Source organism: Manis javanica, chromosome 15 (genome assembly GCF_040802235.1).
Source record: "Manis javanica isolate MJ-LG chromosome 15, MJ_LKY, whole genome shotgun sequence".
Classification (NCBI taxonomy): Eukaryota; Metazoa; Chordata; class Mammalia; order Pholidota; family Manidae; genus Manis; species Manis javanica.
This window is the reverse complement of record NC_133170.1, coordinates 73,248,263-73,264,979: the sequence shown is the minus strand read 5'-3', so window position 1 is coordinate 73,264,979 and position 16,717 is coordinate 73,248,263. Positions and strand designations below refer to the sequence as shown.

Sequence of the window (16,717 nt, the reverse complement as noted above, 5' to 3'; positions counted from 1 at the left end):
TGAACAATGGAAATCACCTATAGTCCTACACCCCCAACATACAGCTGTTTTCCACTTGTGCATTTCCTTCTTTGTCCTGCGCTTACCTATTTTATACGTGAATATCCTTTTTTAACTTAGCATTTCATCATAAACATTTGTCCACATTCCTATAAGGTCTCCATAATTGTTTTCAGATCTGAGTTTTAGGAAGATGAATGAACTCATTCAACAAGTATTTTTTGAGCACATGTCAGGAACTAACCTAGGCCCTGGACAGGGAGCTTGCTTTCTAGTTGAGGAGACAAACAGCAAATGAACTGGTGAGTGAAGCAGATAATCTCTGATAGTGAGGAGTACAATATGAATGGAAATCTAAAAGGGAAATGAGACAGAGTCCCCGTAAAGAGGCAGGGTGTGGAGGTAACTTTAGAAAGGGTGGTCAGGGACAGAGGTGACCCTTGAACTGACACCTAAATGATGAGAAGATGCCAACTATGTAAACACTGAAAGGAGGTGTTCTAAGAAGAAGCTAGAGCAAGTGCAAAGGCCCTGGGGCAAGCACATGCTTGGTGTGCCTTAGGAATGGTAAGAATTTAGCTGACTATATGGAGGGTACATTTGAGGGAGGAAAGATGTGGCAAGGGGATGAGGGAGGTGACAGGGGAATTTGAATCATTTGCAGCTACTGTGAACATCACATTGGCCAGGAGCAGGGACCAAGGAGTGTGGGTATTAAAGTCTAGTCCTAGAGTAGTTGTCAGTTACTTTTTAGCTTGTGCTTGAGAAGGAGCCCTGGGTCAGAGTTCTAACTTTCCCCGGAGCCCAGGTGCTTTCCAGCACAGCCACAGGAGGCCACACCCAGAAAGCCCCCTTGAGGTCTCCGGAGCCTGGCTAGTGCGTAGGCAGAACCGGCAAGTGCCAACCTGACAGCAGACGGCAGCCCACCCTCCCTGTGGCCTCCCCACCTGCATATCGAAGTGGCAGTGCTCCTGCACAGCGCTTCCTCTGGTCCTGAACCAAACAGCTGCCACCACGCCCTCCTCCCAGCACAAAACCTCTACCTTCCCCCTCCCACTGGCTGATCCCAGTGCTGGGCCCCACAGCTCTCTCCTTCCCCAGCATCCCGGGCTTGCTTTGGAGACAGAACAATGTGGGTTAGGTCCCCCGTGAAACATACAGCTCCCTGATTTCTGCTTTGCGACACTCATTCTTCACTCATTATTCTTCAGATTAATTACTTAAAAGCTGGCTCTCCCTTTTGACTGTACGCTGCAGGAAGGTAGCAGCTGTGAATCCATAACACCTCGTAAGCCACACAGTGCTGTCAGCAGACATATAATGAGAGCCATGTATGTAATTTAAAATTTCCTAACAGCCACATTCAAAAAAATAAAAAGAAACCAGTAAGACGATTTCTGTTATCATGTTTTATTGAACCCAATATATCTTAAACATTATCATTTCAACATGTGATCAATATAAAAAAGTAATATATAAAATATAATATGTAAAAAACTTAAAAGAAAATATGAGATATTTTACATTCTTTTTACTCAAACTAAGTCACGAAAATCCAGTGTGTATTTTATATTTCAGCACATCTCAATTAGGATGTTAAATTTTCATAAAAAATATTTGATACTGTTTAGATGTCATCAAATTTACAGAGAGAGTAGGTTCACTTACCCAGGTTTTTCCAAACATACATACAAGTTTTCCTGCAGTTGAATGAATAGCTTTAAACATTAAGTGAAGTGATGTGAAATGAAATTAAGAATACAGTTCTTCAGGCACACTAGCCATATTTCAAGTGCTCAGTAGCCTATGCGGCTAATGGCCACCATACTGGAAAGCAAAGATACAGCACGTGAATGAATGGACTGATGTTTGTGGAATAGGTGGATCGAGAAATCCTGCTCACACCATTTTCCAGTAATATGATATGGGCCTTGGGGTGGTTTTAAATACTCACAACTTCTTTGATACTCCTCCTTTCAAAAGGTGGAGCCTGATTCTCCCTTGAGTGTGGGCCAAGCTTAATAAGTCACTCCTAAGGATTGGAAGGTGGCGAAGTGACAGTGTGTGACTTCCAAGTGTAGGTCATACGGTGCATTGTGGGTCTGTCCACCTCTGCCCATGCTCCCATTTGTTCCATGTCTTAACCTCTGATTCCCCCAGAGAGAAGGTCTCTCTCACTGGTCACTGTGCGGCGGGGGCACCTCCTGTGGTCTCTCATAGAAGACCACCCCTCAGTCCTGCTCTTGGTGTCAGGCCCCTGCCTGTCCACTTGTCTATGATCAGGGTGGCAAGGTCATGAGGCCACAAGGACACCTTTCCTCAGGAGATGGTCAAGGCCCCAAGGACATAGTCGCCTTGTCTCACAGTGACCCTGGGTGACTCCGCCGAAGAATGTGGACTGTTTCCTTGTCTGTGCAGCCCTGGGTGACAGTGCTCCTTGGGCCGCCCCCTCAGGCAGCTCGAGGATCCAAGGAGGGAGCTCCTCGAAAAGCCCTTTCCAACAGCAGAGTGTCATTTCAGTATGTCCGCGGGGACAAAGGCATTCTTCTGTGTACCTGGCGTAGAACATGTATTCATCATGACATGAATCAGGACTGTCCCTTCAAAGGGGTCACAGAGACTGAGGACCCTGGCCCCATTTTAAACACCAGTGAGATGAGAGATGAAGCTGCATTTAAAAGAAGAAGGAGAAGCCGTTTCTTGCCTGTGGTGTTTTAAGCTTGTGCATATCGTCCCTGTAATATTTCTTCTTCCTTTTTTGTTAATGGCTTGGGGGTTTGAACACTGTTTTGTTCAGCCACACGGGGAAATGTTTAATGAATCCTTGTGAATATTCATTAAATGCTGTTAATATTTTCTGGGGCGGGGAGGCCCTGCTGCCCATCCGGTGGGTCTCCGAACGGCAGCTGGGGAAACAGCCCACCACTTGATTTGTGCTATTTGTTTTCCATTTCGATTGCCCTATTTTCTGAGACCTCAGGTGGTTTGCTGGGGCCAAGGGTTCCTTGTCTCCTCTCCCCAGATCCACAGGAGTTTTAGAGAGGGGTGGTGCAGGGTCAGTGATGCATAGGCTGTGCACACCAGCGACCACACTCCTCCCAATGTACCACCAAGAGACCCTCACACAAAGAAATATGCAGGGGATGCTCATGGCGGCACTGCTCGAAATAGCAGCAAAGTGAGAAACCACACAAATGTCGGTTAACAGGAGAATGGAGAGACGAGTGGATTACTATACAGCAGTAAACACAGATGACCAGGCCTACCTATTAACTTCATTACTGGGATATAATTCACACACCATAAAATTCACTCTTTGAAGTGTTCCTCGCAGTGGTTTTTAGTATATAATATTCAGTTATATAATTACAGTTCTAATTTCAGAATATTCTCATCACCCCAAAAGGAAACCCTACATCCATTAGCTGTCACTCCCCATTCCTCCCCTCCCCCAGCCCTCAGGCAGCGCCTAATGTGCTTTCTGTCCATATGCATTTGCCTGTTCTGGACATTTCATATAAATGGACTCACATCAATATGTGGCCTTTTACATCTGGCTTCTTTCACTTGGCATCGCGTCTTCCGAGTTCATCCACGCTGTGGCATGGATCGGTGCTCCCTCCCTTTTTATGGCTGAATCTCCCACTGGGTGGATATGCCATGTTTTGTGTATCCATTCATCAGCTGATGGACATGGGGGTTGTTTCCACTCTCGCTACGATGAGTAAAGCTGCTGTGAATGTCCACACACAAGTGTTTGTGTGGACATCTGTGTTAAAAATCTTGAGTATATATACCTAGGCATGGAATCTCTGGATCATGTGGCAGTTCTGTGTTTTACTTTTTTTTAGAAACTCTCAGATTGTTTTCCAAAATGACCGCACCATATTCATCCCTACTAGCAATGTATGAAGGCTCCAATTCCTTCCCATCCTCACGTGGCTGAGTTTTATACAATGTAGAGAAAAAAGCAACTCATGGGAGAATCTGCTCAGTATGATCCCATTTCTACATAGCTTAGAAACATGTATGACAATACCATATATTACATAGGCCTACATTATGTGCAGTTAAAATATAAAGAAAGTCACAGGAAAAGCACTGAAATATGGGTAGTTGTTTCCACTGGGGGTGAGGAAAACAATGTTATCGGCTTATATGAACATATGGGGCCCTCCATCACGTGAGTATTGTTTTATTTCTTAAGCTGGGTGGTGATTCATGCAAGTTGTTATTCTTTACACTTTGTTGTATATTTTTAATATTTGCTAATAAATTACTAGGTTTAAGTTTATTTTTAGGTAGGACATGTTTATGCAGGTATGCCTACCTTTAAGCAGGCCCACTCTGAGATTCCTATGGAACTGGACAGTTTCTGAGTTGCAAAGTCTTCCGAGGAATGTGGGTCTGCCTTACCTCCTGCACCGTTTCCTGCCCAAGCTGGCAGTGTCATGTGCTGTTAGGAACATTGACTTTGGGATCTTTACAGGCAAAGAAGACCCAGCTACAAGTAACTGCAATTCACTACAAAAATTCTTTGATATTAGAAGGTGGAGCTTAATTTCTCTCTTCTTGAGCGTGAGCTAGCCTAAGTGACTTGCTGCTAATGAATAGAAAAAGGCAGACGTGGCAGTGTGTGATTTTAGAGATGAGGTCATGAAAAGCCTTGTGGCACTTTCCTGTCTCTCTCTTTTGGTCACTCATCTTGGGGAAAGTCAACTGCTGTGTTGGGAGGATGTTCAAGCTGTCCTAGGGAGAGGCCCATATTGGGAGGAATTGAGGCCTCCTGCTGATAGCCATGTGAGTGAGCCTTCTGGGGAAATGACACCCCCAGCCCCGGACAAACCTTTGTATGACTGCAGTCCTGGCTAGCATCTTGACTGAGACCTTGTGAAAGACCCTGAGCCAGGACCTCTCAGCTAAGCTGATCCTAGATTCTTGGCTCTCCAAACTGTGAGATCATAAATTGTTGTTGTTAAGAGCTGCCATGTTTATAACATAGGGGGGCAATTGTTTCATAGTCATAGATAACTTAACTGATAAGGGATTTATTATCTCACATAACTAACTTCTGGAGGAGGGATATTCCAGGGTGGTTAATTTAGGGACATATTGATGTCACCAAGGACCCATGTTCCTTCCATCTCCCTTCTCTTCCTTCCTGAGTGCACTAGCTTTTGTCTTCCTGTTTGTCTTCACAATCTTAAGGTGGCTGCCATAGCTCCAGACATCACATCCCCATAGAGCTGCACCAAGTGAAAGAGGAAAATACGCTTTTGTGACAAGTGCCCCAGTAGACTTTCCCATGTGTTTGATATGTCCAGGCACATCATATACTCTTACCTAAACCAAGCATTGCCAAGGGGAGTGAAATCACTCTGAGTGACTTGGGCTGATGCCATGCACCTGTGGTGGCCTTGGAGGTGTGCCTCTTAGATCTCCCTAAGAGAACCTGATGCAATGAGGGTAGTTGTCTGACAGCCTATAGGTGCTATAACGTTCATGCAAACACCCTGTTCTTACTGGACTCTGTGGCGGGTTCTAGAGCCAAGTAATTTCTTTGCAGTGTGGAACCTTAATTCCGCATCAGGCTGGTGGAGGCTTTCTCAGAGTTGCACTGCAGTCTGAGACTCCTTGTTCCCACTCTTCCTACCTTCTTTCCCTTCCTAGGTGTCAGAGCAGCATTGCAGTCGAAGGGCTCTCCCTGCTGCTGTTGGCCCCTCCCTTCATCCTTCACAGTCATCTTCCCTGATAAATCTCTTGCATGTCTAATGCTGTCTTGGTATCTGCTTCCCACAGGACCCAAATTATCACATTCCCTCTGGGTCTAGTGATGGAATGGTGTACACCCAGACAAAATCAGCAGAGGGTGTGCAGAGGAATGGCTGTTAGGTAGATAATCTACAGGACATGCACAATGTCAGATGGACAGCATGTTCTGGGATTAAGGACCACTTTGAATAGCATGTGTAAACTCCTAGCATATAGTAGTAACTGCTGCCATTTGAATTGTAGTTTAAGGCACTTAATGTAATTCATTTAAAGTTCCACAATCACCGTTTGGGTGGATAGCCCTTTTTACCAAAGCTGAAACTCAGAGAAGTTAAGCAGTTTGCAGAAGTCCCACGTGACTAAGTGGCAGGACAGCCAAGGAACACAGTCTGCTTGTAATGCTTACTGGGGCCTTGGGCTGCTCTATGCACTGTAGGTGCTTGACAGGTACTGTTGTAGATATGGAAGCTCCATCACGGGCAGGTCAGCATGATGATAGCCAACCTTTATTGAGCACCAGCTGAGTGCCAGGTGCTTTGAGTAAATCATCTCAGTTAAACTTCACAGCAATCTGTGCAGGAGGGTTTTTGCAACCCATTTTACAGCCCAGGAAACAGATGCACAGTGAGTCAGGGATGAAGTTGGGATTGCAGCCATGCAGCCTGACCTCAGATACAACAAGCAACTACTGCACTGGGTCCTGAAAAGAGCCAGAGCTTCCAGAAAAGGGTGGGCCTGGTTAGAATCCCAGCCCCATCTCTGAGTCTGTGATCTTGGGCAAGTTACTTAATAGCCCCCTGCCTCAGTTTCCCTAACTCTTAAACTGGAGATAAATAACACCTACTTCAAAAGTGTTTTTTGTTTTCTTTTCTCTATGTGTGTGGAATTTAAATGAGAAAACATCTTTAAAGCTAGGACAGTGCCTATTACACTGGTAGGCTCTTAATTAATCATCCCAGGATTCCAGCACTGTTGACATTTATCTCTGATTTTTGTCTTTATAGAAATCATAAATCTGGTTCTGATTATCACCTCACACACAGATTCTTCCCAAGGATTCAGTCTTATTCTTTTATCTATTCTCTAAAATATGATCCAATTTACAAAACTTTGACTTACAACTCCTTTGGAAGCCCAGCTTGTGCATAAAATGATGTGCTGTGCAGCCCACTGCCCCACAAAACACAGGCCCCCAGGGACCTGGTGAGAAATGGGGTCTTTAGTTCTTTGACATAATAAAGGGTCCTGTTGTAAAATGAGGAATACCAGATTGTGTATCTGTTGGGACAATCCACATTTTCCTGCTTAAAGCAGAATCCTTAGCATCTAAATCCCATAGGGGGGCTCAGCAGAATAAAAATCAAATTGCCTTACCTCCAGCTCTTCCAGACCTCCTCAAAGTCATAGGGCTGCAGAACTCACCCCCTCATCTCTGTTTCCTCATCTGTAAAATGGGCACAAATATTTACATTCCACAGTATCCGGCACCTTGAAGGATAAATGAACCCAGGCATGGAAAGGTACTTGATGAGGTGAATATTTGTAGACTCCGAATTGATTTAGTCATTCATGACACTCATCAAGAGCTCACTGAGCAATTCCTTGGACCCAAAAGAACTGTAAGATGTGATCACTGCCCTTCAGGAGGGTTACTGTCCAGTCAGGATGACATCTTATTACCTAGAGCAGTATTTCTTAAGGCTTGGTTAAACCTGTGCCCATCTCTCCATACACTCAACTATTTCATGTACTGATATTATTTGAAATTATAAAATAAATGAAAATATGTCCAGGAAAAAAAAAGAAAAAGAAAGCAAAAGAAAAGAAAAGAAAAGAAAAAGAAAGCAGGGGGAAAAAAAGAAAAGAAATGAAAATATATGTCCACTTAAAAGTTTGTAACTGAATGTTCATAGCTGCACGATTCGTAATAGCCAAAAGGTCAAAACACCCCATATGTCCATTGATGGAGAAATGGAGAAATAAAATGGGATGTATCCATAAAATGGAATATTATTTGGCCATAAAAAGGAATGAAGTACTGATTCATGCTACTACATGGATGAACCTCGAAAATATTATGCTATGTGAAAGAAACCAGCCCCAAAAGATCCAGGATTGTATGATTCCCTCCACACACAGAAGTCCAGAATAGAGAAATACAGAGACAGAAAAATAGATTAGTGGTTTCTTAGAAATAGAGGCCTTGAATATTGGAGAATTTAAGAAAATAATAACAAAACATTGACAGTGCGTGTTCAGTGGCGCTCACCCATGTACTGAGATGCTTGCCCCAGGGACATCCTTTGAGTCTATAGAAATGCACGTCCCTAACTTGCCAGTGTGGTAGGAGATACCTGGAGACTAGCGTGGGCTAAATGGATTGAGGAAGCCTTAGAGAGGAGACAGAGGCACAGAGAACATAGCCCCTGTGAGGGTGAAGGCTGGGAAAGGAGCACAGAGGAGCGCCCGCTGGGAAGGTTGGGGTGGAATTACCAAGGTGAGCTCAGAGGACGTGGAAGAGACAGCTGCGGAAGGGGACCTAGCGGGTGAGGTCAGGGTGCAGAATAGGGTGGGGCCAGGGGATGAGTCCCAGGGTGCCGTGACTTCCTCTGGCAGCTCTGGGAACTATCAGACTCGGAGAAATTGCTCAGAGCAGGCAGGCTGTCAGCTGTCTGCTGGGCACCTTCTGGGGAGCTGACATGATGGCATGATTTCAGATGCAGTAAGGCTGTCCTCTTGCTCTGAAGGTTGCACACACACACACACACACACACACACACACACACACACCAGCATGGCTCCCCAGGTTTCAAGCCTATTTGAAGGAAGCAACCAGTGGTCTAACCCACAGTTTTGGGGTGGGGCAGGGTCCTTGGGGATCCGTTTCCAGGGCCTCCTGTCTTCAGAATTAGGCAAAAAAAAAAATTAATCTCAGCCCTTTAAACGACTGCCCCAGGAGCCCCAGCATGAATAAATTCTAGGCCCCCTCCCAGAAGCTGGCCCCTGAGAGAGCCCCTAGTGCGGAGCTGGGAGGTGGGGGAAAGGCACCGGGGTTGGGGTGGGGACCAGGTCAGCCCTCACCTGGAGGAGACTGGCTGAGAGGAAGGGCAGGGGAGAGAGCGAGGGAGGACTGGCTTCAGGGCCCTCAGGCCAGGTGTGAACGCGGCTGAGCGCTCCACCGAGGCTGCTTGAATAACAGTGTTAATCTGTGCGCATCCCCAGGGGGAGCCCCAGACCTCCATCTCTAATCAGGTCGCTACTCTCATTTAGAGGGCTTAATGTACCATCCCTCATAGTGGGACATGCAGTGTCAACCCTCCGGATGCTCCGAGGAGCTGCTCTGCCGTCTCTGCCGCCCCTGCCCACGAATCTCACCTGGGCCCTGCATGGAAGCCGGGCTGGCCACCCCGCTCCCCCTCTCTCTTCCAAGTTGTCCTCCCCTGCACTGCTTAGGACACTGATAGTCCTAAGGCACAAACCTGCTTATACTTCAAACCCTACCTATCTCTGGGTTGCGCCCCCTTGCCTTGCTCCAGCGCCCCCTCCGGTGTCATCTCCTGTGCTGCCTTCGCCAGCTCCCCCACTGGGTGCCCGGCAGCCAGCTGGCAGCCCACCTGCTGTGTGCAGTGTCTCACCAGGTGCTGCTGACATGGGGGCCAGGTAATGCTTTGCAGTGGAGGCTGCCCTGTGCACTGTAGGGTGTAAAGCAGCACCAGGCTCCACCCACTAGATGCCAGCAGCCTCCCCCAGGCCCCCAGTTGTGACAACCAAAAATACCTCCAGACATGGCCAAATGTCCTCTGGGGGGCCAAACCACCCTGCCTGAGTGCCACGGCTTTGTGGGAGTGGACAGAAGGCACGTGCTTCCAAGCCCGACAGACCTGGATCTGCTCCTTGGCCCCTGGAGCCGCACACACTGGGCAAGTCACTTGAAATGAAGATAAAACGGTCCCTGTCTTACAGGATTGGGTGATTGTCAAATGAGGTGATCCATGAAAACAAGCTCCCCAGCCAGCACATGACAGACGCTGCCTGGCGTTGTTATGTTCTGTTTTGTTCCAGATTCCTGGAATTTCCTTTCTTCCTCTTCTCTTGGCCAACAAACTTCTGTTTGTTCTTCAAACACCTGCCTGCAAGCCCTTAGGGGTAGAGGACACCTGCAATCATGTTCAGCTCCTGTTTGGGATGGGAAAGGCAGGAGACAGTGAGTGCTGGTGTGGACACACTCTGATCCGTAGACATGGAGTCCCTGTGTCTGACCTGGGTTAGCCCAGAGGCCACCGCATAGAGGGCAGGACGCTCCTTAGCTCTGAGAACGTCACCCAGAGGCTTGACCTCATCAGTTCAAGGCAGAGGTAATGCAGAGAAAGTGCCCTGTGCTCCAGACTCAAATTCATTCTCTGCAACTGGCAGAGTTGGTTGATGCTGGAATCTCAGTTTTCCCATCTGTATAATGGTGATGATGACAGCTACCTCCACCCACCACGGTCACTTTGAGGGTGGAGGTGATGTGCTGAGAGCAGTTTGCGTTTATAAGGACGTGCATTGAATGGCAAACCTGGCAGAGGGCAAGGCCTTGGAAATCTCATTTCTTTACTAACTATGGCAGACCCGCCTGTGGGGGTGGGGGTGGATGGCACTGGGTTTTCACGTGAGGGAGCGTTTCCTCTCCTATGTTTGTGGTCTTAATCTAGGAGATGGATGGGGTACACCGCTTATTTTTCCTGTTGAGATGTACAGAAAGGTCTCCGTGTCCACAAGGGATAGATGCCAAAGAAAGCCACTTAAGTCGTGGTAGCTGCTGTCTAGCTTGGAATCACCAGCCCAGATAATAGAGTTTCGGTTCCTGGAAGGTTTCCTGTCTATTAAAGCCCTCCCGTTCCTGCCAGGCAGTGTTTGACTACCACAGCCTCCAGGACACCTATTCCACCACCTCATTGCCTGGGGTTCTCATCATCCTTTGACCTCTAGAAGCTCTTGCACCCTGTGCCCTGTCTTGGTGTGTGTGTGTGAGTCCAACCCAGCAAGCCACAAGAAACTTAAAAAATTCACCCAAAACCCCTCTACCCAGAAAGACCCAGTGTTAACATTTCTCCACGGTTCTTTCTTGTTTATTTTTAAAATTCATCTAGGTATTACATGAATGCATGCAAATCACTCAAAAAAGAGGTAGGATATAAAGCAGAAAATGTCTCCCCCAATTCCTCTCCAGAAGCGTGACCCCAGTAACTGTTCAGTGTGAATCTGACTTCTGTCCATGCATTTATAGACATGCGTGTGCATATAGATAGATACATAGTTGTTTTTCAAACAGCATGACAGGATCATGCGATGAGTATGTTTCTTTGATTTGCTTTTTTTTCCCCTCCACCTAGCAGTATGTCTTAGAGCACTTTCAGTACCTACTCATTTAGCTATTCCTTATTCTCTTTGACAACTGGGTAACATTTCATTACATCGACAAACTACAATTTATAGACCCTCTCCCTTACTGATGGGCATTTAGATTGTTTCCGATATATCACTAATATACAGTGTGTATCTTTGTCCCCTTGTGTAAGTACTTTGGTGGGAAACATTCAAAGAAATGAAGCTGTCGAGTCACTTGATATAAATTTTGATGGACATTGTCACATGCCCCTCCAAAACGACTGTACCAAATTACTTCTCCTTACAGTGCATGAGAGAATCTAATCCCCCAGGCTCTTGACAAGACTGGAAATCAGCAGTCTAATTCTGGGGTCAGTTTCTTGGGTAAACATGGTATTGTCATCTTATTCTACGTTTCCCTGATTACTGTGAAGCTAGGCATCTTTTCACACGTTTATTGACCATCAGCCTTCTTTCTAAACATAGGCAGACATACACGCTTCTCTAATGTATTGCACTACTTTGTGGTCATCTGCCTTTTTTCTCCACTGTGCATAAAGGACATCTTTCTATGTCAGTTCACACACTTTTGCATCATTCTTAATGCCTATACCGTGTGTCAGTATCACACTTTTCAATCAGTCTCTTATTGTTGGGCATCCAAAAGTCCCCTTCTTTGGCTGTTTTTTGCCAAAACTGTGGCAAGTATGGTTGGAGCTATGCAACACATTGAGCACGCTCTTATTTCCTTGGGGTGAATTCCTAGGAGTGGAATTGCTAGTCAAGGGGCATGCATACTTTAAGGCTGTTGCTACTTATTGCTAAAGTGTTGTCCAGGACACCTGGCTGGCAAGGTGACGTTCCCACGGCAGTTCGTGAGAGTGTCCATAACCAGACTTGCCAAATGTCCCCTGAGAGGGCAAAACCGCCCCCAGTTGAGACCCGCTTCCTTAGAGACAGAATAGTTTGAATGCCCCTGCAGCTGTAGATAAACATTTCTTTTCTTTCCTCCTATGGTCTGACTCAGTGGTTCTCCAACCTGAGTGGTCCACAAAAGTACCCTACATACCCTACTTTATAGGCAGGGATTTTTCAAGGGTATTTGATTCCATTCCTTTTTGCCTTACCATTTTTACTGACAGGAGCACCTATCCCCCTCTTACGTTTAATACCACTGGCCTCCTGAAGAGCCCTGCGGTGGTCACAAGGGTCTTTCCAGTCCCGGCTTTGCCACCTCTCTCATGCCCAGGCTTTCTGTGAAGCCAAAGGTGATGACTGCCATTTTGAACACTTCCCAAGGGGTTGGGCCAAGTCCTCACGCTGACTCTGTGAGTTAGGATTATCACCGCCCCATTTCACAGAGGAGACACTGAGGCTCACACAGCTTCAATAACTTGCCACAAATTACACAGCTAGTAAATGGGGGAGTGCATTTGATGCCAAGCTATATTGCTTTTTGATGGAAAGCATGCACCAGCAGTTAAAGAGAATGTTTGTCACCAGCTCTTCCTTGTTGGTTGACATTTCTACCTTCATGATTTCACATCGACTAGGTGAAAAGCAGGAAGCGCAGCCTCCGTGGCTACTGCTCCGTGTGTCTTCAGGGGGCAGAAAGCAGCGTATAGTGAACTACAGGCAAAGAGAAGGCATCCGTCATGGCTGGCATGGAAGCGGCCATGCCTCGAGGCAGGGCACTGAGCCGCGGCCTCCTAAAGGACCATCTAAGCCCCTGGGTATTGCTGGAGTAATTTCCACTGCAGGGTTAACTCTTTACATGAGAGGGCTGCCATTTAACATCAGAAGATGATGCTTCTCTTGTGACTGGGAGGAATATTTTTTGCAGCTGGGAAAACCACCCCTTGCCCTCTTCCCTCACCTCCAGAAAGACTCTTGACCCTAATACGAGCGAAGCCTTGTGAGCTCCTTGTGGGGAGGTGTGGCTCGAAAGCCAAGGATGTGATTAGGTCAGCCAGGATGTTCCTGTTCCAACCAAAACAACCAGTTAGATGATCTAACGGGAATCCCTTTTGTCATCCAGGAATTACATGATGGTGTGAAGCCACCCACTACTATGTATCCTTGATGATAATGATAACATCTCCTTCCAGGGTCACATAACAAAGTGTAATAAACTCCCCCGACAGCCTCATTTTTAATGAGCCTGCACCCATTTTGCTGTTGGGTAGAGTGAGGAAAAAAAGAAAGACCAGGGCCTGGCTCACATTCCCTCAGCTGGGAAACTTGTCCAAAGGACTCATCGAAAGCAAGGAGTCTTGTTTTGTATGCTGTCAATCTGAAATTCCAGCTACAGCAAATTTCCCCTAAGTTTTGGAGAAAAGTAGTGTTTGGGGGCAAGTCTGGGAAATGCTTCATTTCTAGCCCTCCATTGGATTTTCTGAGAACATTAGCGTATTAAAGGCTCTGAGAAGTTCTGCAGTGAAGACGTCTTTTTTTTTCTTTATCATAATTTTATCATAGTTGCAGATGTACAGCATTGTTCAAGGCATCTTTCGCATTGTGATTAACCAGATATTTCCAAAATTTTCTTGACCACAGAATCCTGCCCTCATGTAGTGGCCCTTAATATCCTCTAGATGCCTTTCTGGTAATCCTGCGTTTGAGATATTTCAATAGCCTCTACTGTCCTAAACCCTTTTGCAGAGAGGCCCTTTAACGTGGTACAAGGGAGCAGAGGCCATGACTGGAGAATGGGCTTGGTCCTCAGGATAGCAAGACAGCTAGCTTCTGGGGTATCTTTGCCTCCTTAACAAATGCCCTATGTCTAGGAACGTAAAGGCCCCCAGACGTGAAGGCTGCCTTCACCCACACCAGCTCAGACACAGCTTCATCATTGGGAAATGTCAGTATTTTCCAGCCATTTTCAAACTGGGGCAGAATTGTTGCCTGGTGCCGAAGTGGATGGGAGTATGACTTGGGAACAGTGTTGGCCGAACTGAGAAGGGTCCACAGGAAGGAATGAAGACAGAGCCGGAGAACAGGCGTGATGCCCCAGGAGCAGAGCAGGCTAGGACAAAGGGTATGAGGGGCCCCTGAGATGCACCTTGAGATCATGGCAGACAGGCAATGCTGGTGTGAAGGAGCCGAATGCCACCTGCACTGTGGCAACATGGCGGCATGGCTGGCTAGTGTCCGTGTGTCTGCACACCTCCTTCTACAATTGTCTAAGGCAAAATGTCACTGAGGAGGACAGCCAAGTGACATTAACTGGAAGGAAGTGGACAGGGGGAGGTAGGGCAAACAGACAGGGACAGAACACAGACAGGAACGAGGCTGGTACAGCGACTGCGACCACAGTGTCCTGGGCAGTGGCCGTCTTGAAACAGCCTGTCAAGTGCACACATGCAGGGTGTGCGACTGCCTGGGCAGGCTGCAATTTACTGAGCACCTGCAATGGGGTGGTGCCTCTGCTAAACACATTTTTTATTTTTTAGCAATAAGGAGACTAAACACCTTATATTTTCTCCTAAAAGGAAGGTTTTTCATCTATTATGGAGATGAGGAAACCAAGAGGCCCACAGGCTAAGCATTTGGTCCAAGTATGCACAGCTGGTAGGGATGGAGCTGGGGTTTGAATCTGGGCCTTTCTGAAGCCAAAGGCCATTATCTTGATCCTGTTCTCTTGACGTCTTGATCTGTGTATGGCCTGAGCCATGTGGACGAACTGATGTGCCCTTCTTTCCTTCCATCTTCTTTTACTGAGATAGAGGACCTCCATATACAAAAGGACCTGAACCATATAGGTCAATATAAGAATAGTTAAAAATCGAACACTCACCTATCAACCACCTACCTAAGAAGCGGAACATAACCAGTGCCTCGGGGGCCCCTTGTGTGTCTCTCCCTGAGGTATCCAACCTCCTGAATCTTCTTAAGATATTCATTTTTAATTGTCTTGCAACATATGTCTACAGCGCTAAACTATTTTGTTTTGTTCTGCCTGATTTAGAACTTTATATAAATGGACTCGTGCATAAATTCTTTTTTTTTCCCTTGCTGCTTTGTGCTCGACAGAAAGTTTGGGAGATGCACATGTACTCTTGTTTATCCTTGTAGTTCATTTATTTTCATTGCTATATTGTATTCCTTCATGTGGACATGCAATAGCCCATCGCTTTGACCTTAGATGGGCATTTGGGTCATTTCCAGATTCGGACAATCATGCCCGCAGTACACTGTGACGTGTGTGTATGGGTGCGTGTGGGAAAGAGTTTCTCTAGAACATATACTTGGAGTGGACTTGCTGGGTCATAGAACGTGTCTGTCTTCGCCTCTTCTGGTAAGTGGCTGTACGTAGAGCTCCTGTTTCTCCACATCCTCACCAGCACCTTTTTCTGTCCCTTATCTTTTATTCACTGTGCCCATCTGCCATCTCCATCCTTCACCAATCTGTTCATAAATCTGCAAAGGCAAGGGAAGAAGCTTAGCATATACACTGGCCGCACATACTGTGGACACCATATTTACAAAATCAGAATCACCAAGGAAGCAGCCCAGGAATCCATGGTTTTCACACCTACCCCAGTGGTCCAGATAACCAGCCCTGTCTAAGGACCACAGATCTAGAGCCTTGACACATTTTTTTAAAGTCCTGGAGTCTTTTTTTCCAACTCAGTCTTATACAGAATGCAACATATAAAATAAATAAAACTGGAGCTGTCCTGCTTGGAGCAGGAAGTTGGATTGGCAGGTCCCATGAAACAGACTGGCTGGCTCTTCCCACACCCATTCCTCTTCCTCCTGTAACACCACTAGACTGTATTTCCCAGCTTCCTTTATAGGTAGGGTGGCCACGTGGTTGAGCTCTAGCCAGTGAATGACAGTAGAAGTGATGAGGGGTATTTCGATGGCCCACGAAAGCCTGCCCCACCTGTAGGCTAAAAGCAACGGATGCTGAGGCAGAGAGGTGAGCCGAGTCAAAAGCCAAGTCAACAACTGGAGGCTCCCCACACTTGGTGCAAAAGGCTGCCTGCCAATCAGCAACGCCCATTTGGGATTCCACATAATGAGGAATAAATGTCTGTTGTGTCAAGTCAGGTATTTGGGGGTCAGTTTGTTACAGCAACTGGTGTTGCCTTAGCCCATCCCTGCTGTTTGCCCCCCAGGGCACCTCCATGGAATCTTAGTCCCCTGTACGGCCACGTGGAAGACCACAGGTGCAGATGAAAGAATACGTCACATGCAATCCAAAGACCTGGGCTTTGAGTGTCCAGGCCCTCAGAAGAGGAGGGGGCGGGCACCCTGCCTCCCTCCACTCCAGTATGGATTTAATGAGATAATATATTTGGAAAGCACTCCGGGTGCAGTGAAAGGCATTTCAGATGTGAGTTATATTTAGTTATTGATACTGTGTTTCTGCATGTGTTTCTTTCACTACCTCCGCAGCCAAGCTTCTCTCCAGTGGCTACTCCACAGAAACTGGAGAAGCATTAATGCAGTAAATCTCAGAACTCAGCCCCTCGCTCCCTTCTCTGGGCTGGGCCGGGCTGCAGTCCCCAGAGCAGCTGACCCTGAGCATAATGCAAATGCTGTGTTCCGTCAGGCTATTTTAAGACAA

General features: G+C 46.7%; 1 long non-coding RNA gene across 2 annotated transcripts; it reads right to left on the bottom strand.

Moving 5' to 3' along the window:
- Positions 1–1,401: 1,401 nt before the first annotated feature.
- Positions 1,402–9,679, bottom strand: LOC140846549 (uncharacterized). Of its 2 annotated transcripts, none has more exons than XR_012125749.1 (3): positions 9,550–9,679; positions 7,147–7,216; positions 1,402–2,668 (listed from the first exon to the last, which is right to left on the bottom strand). It is a non-coding gene; the product is annotated as an uncharacterized lncRNA (long non-coding RNA). The 2 variants fall into 2 exon arrangements; XR_012125750.1 differs by having other exon boundaries at positions 1,402–2,555.
- Between the last annotated feature and the right edge of the window lie 7,038 nt (positions 9,680–16,717).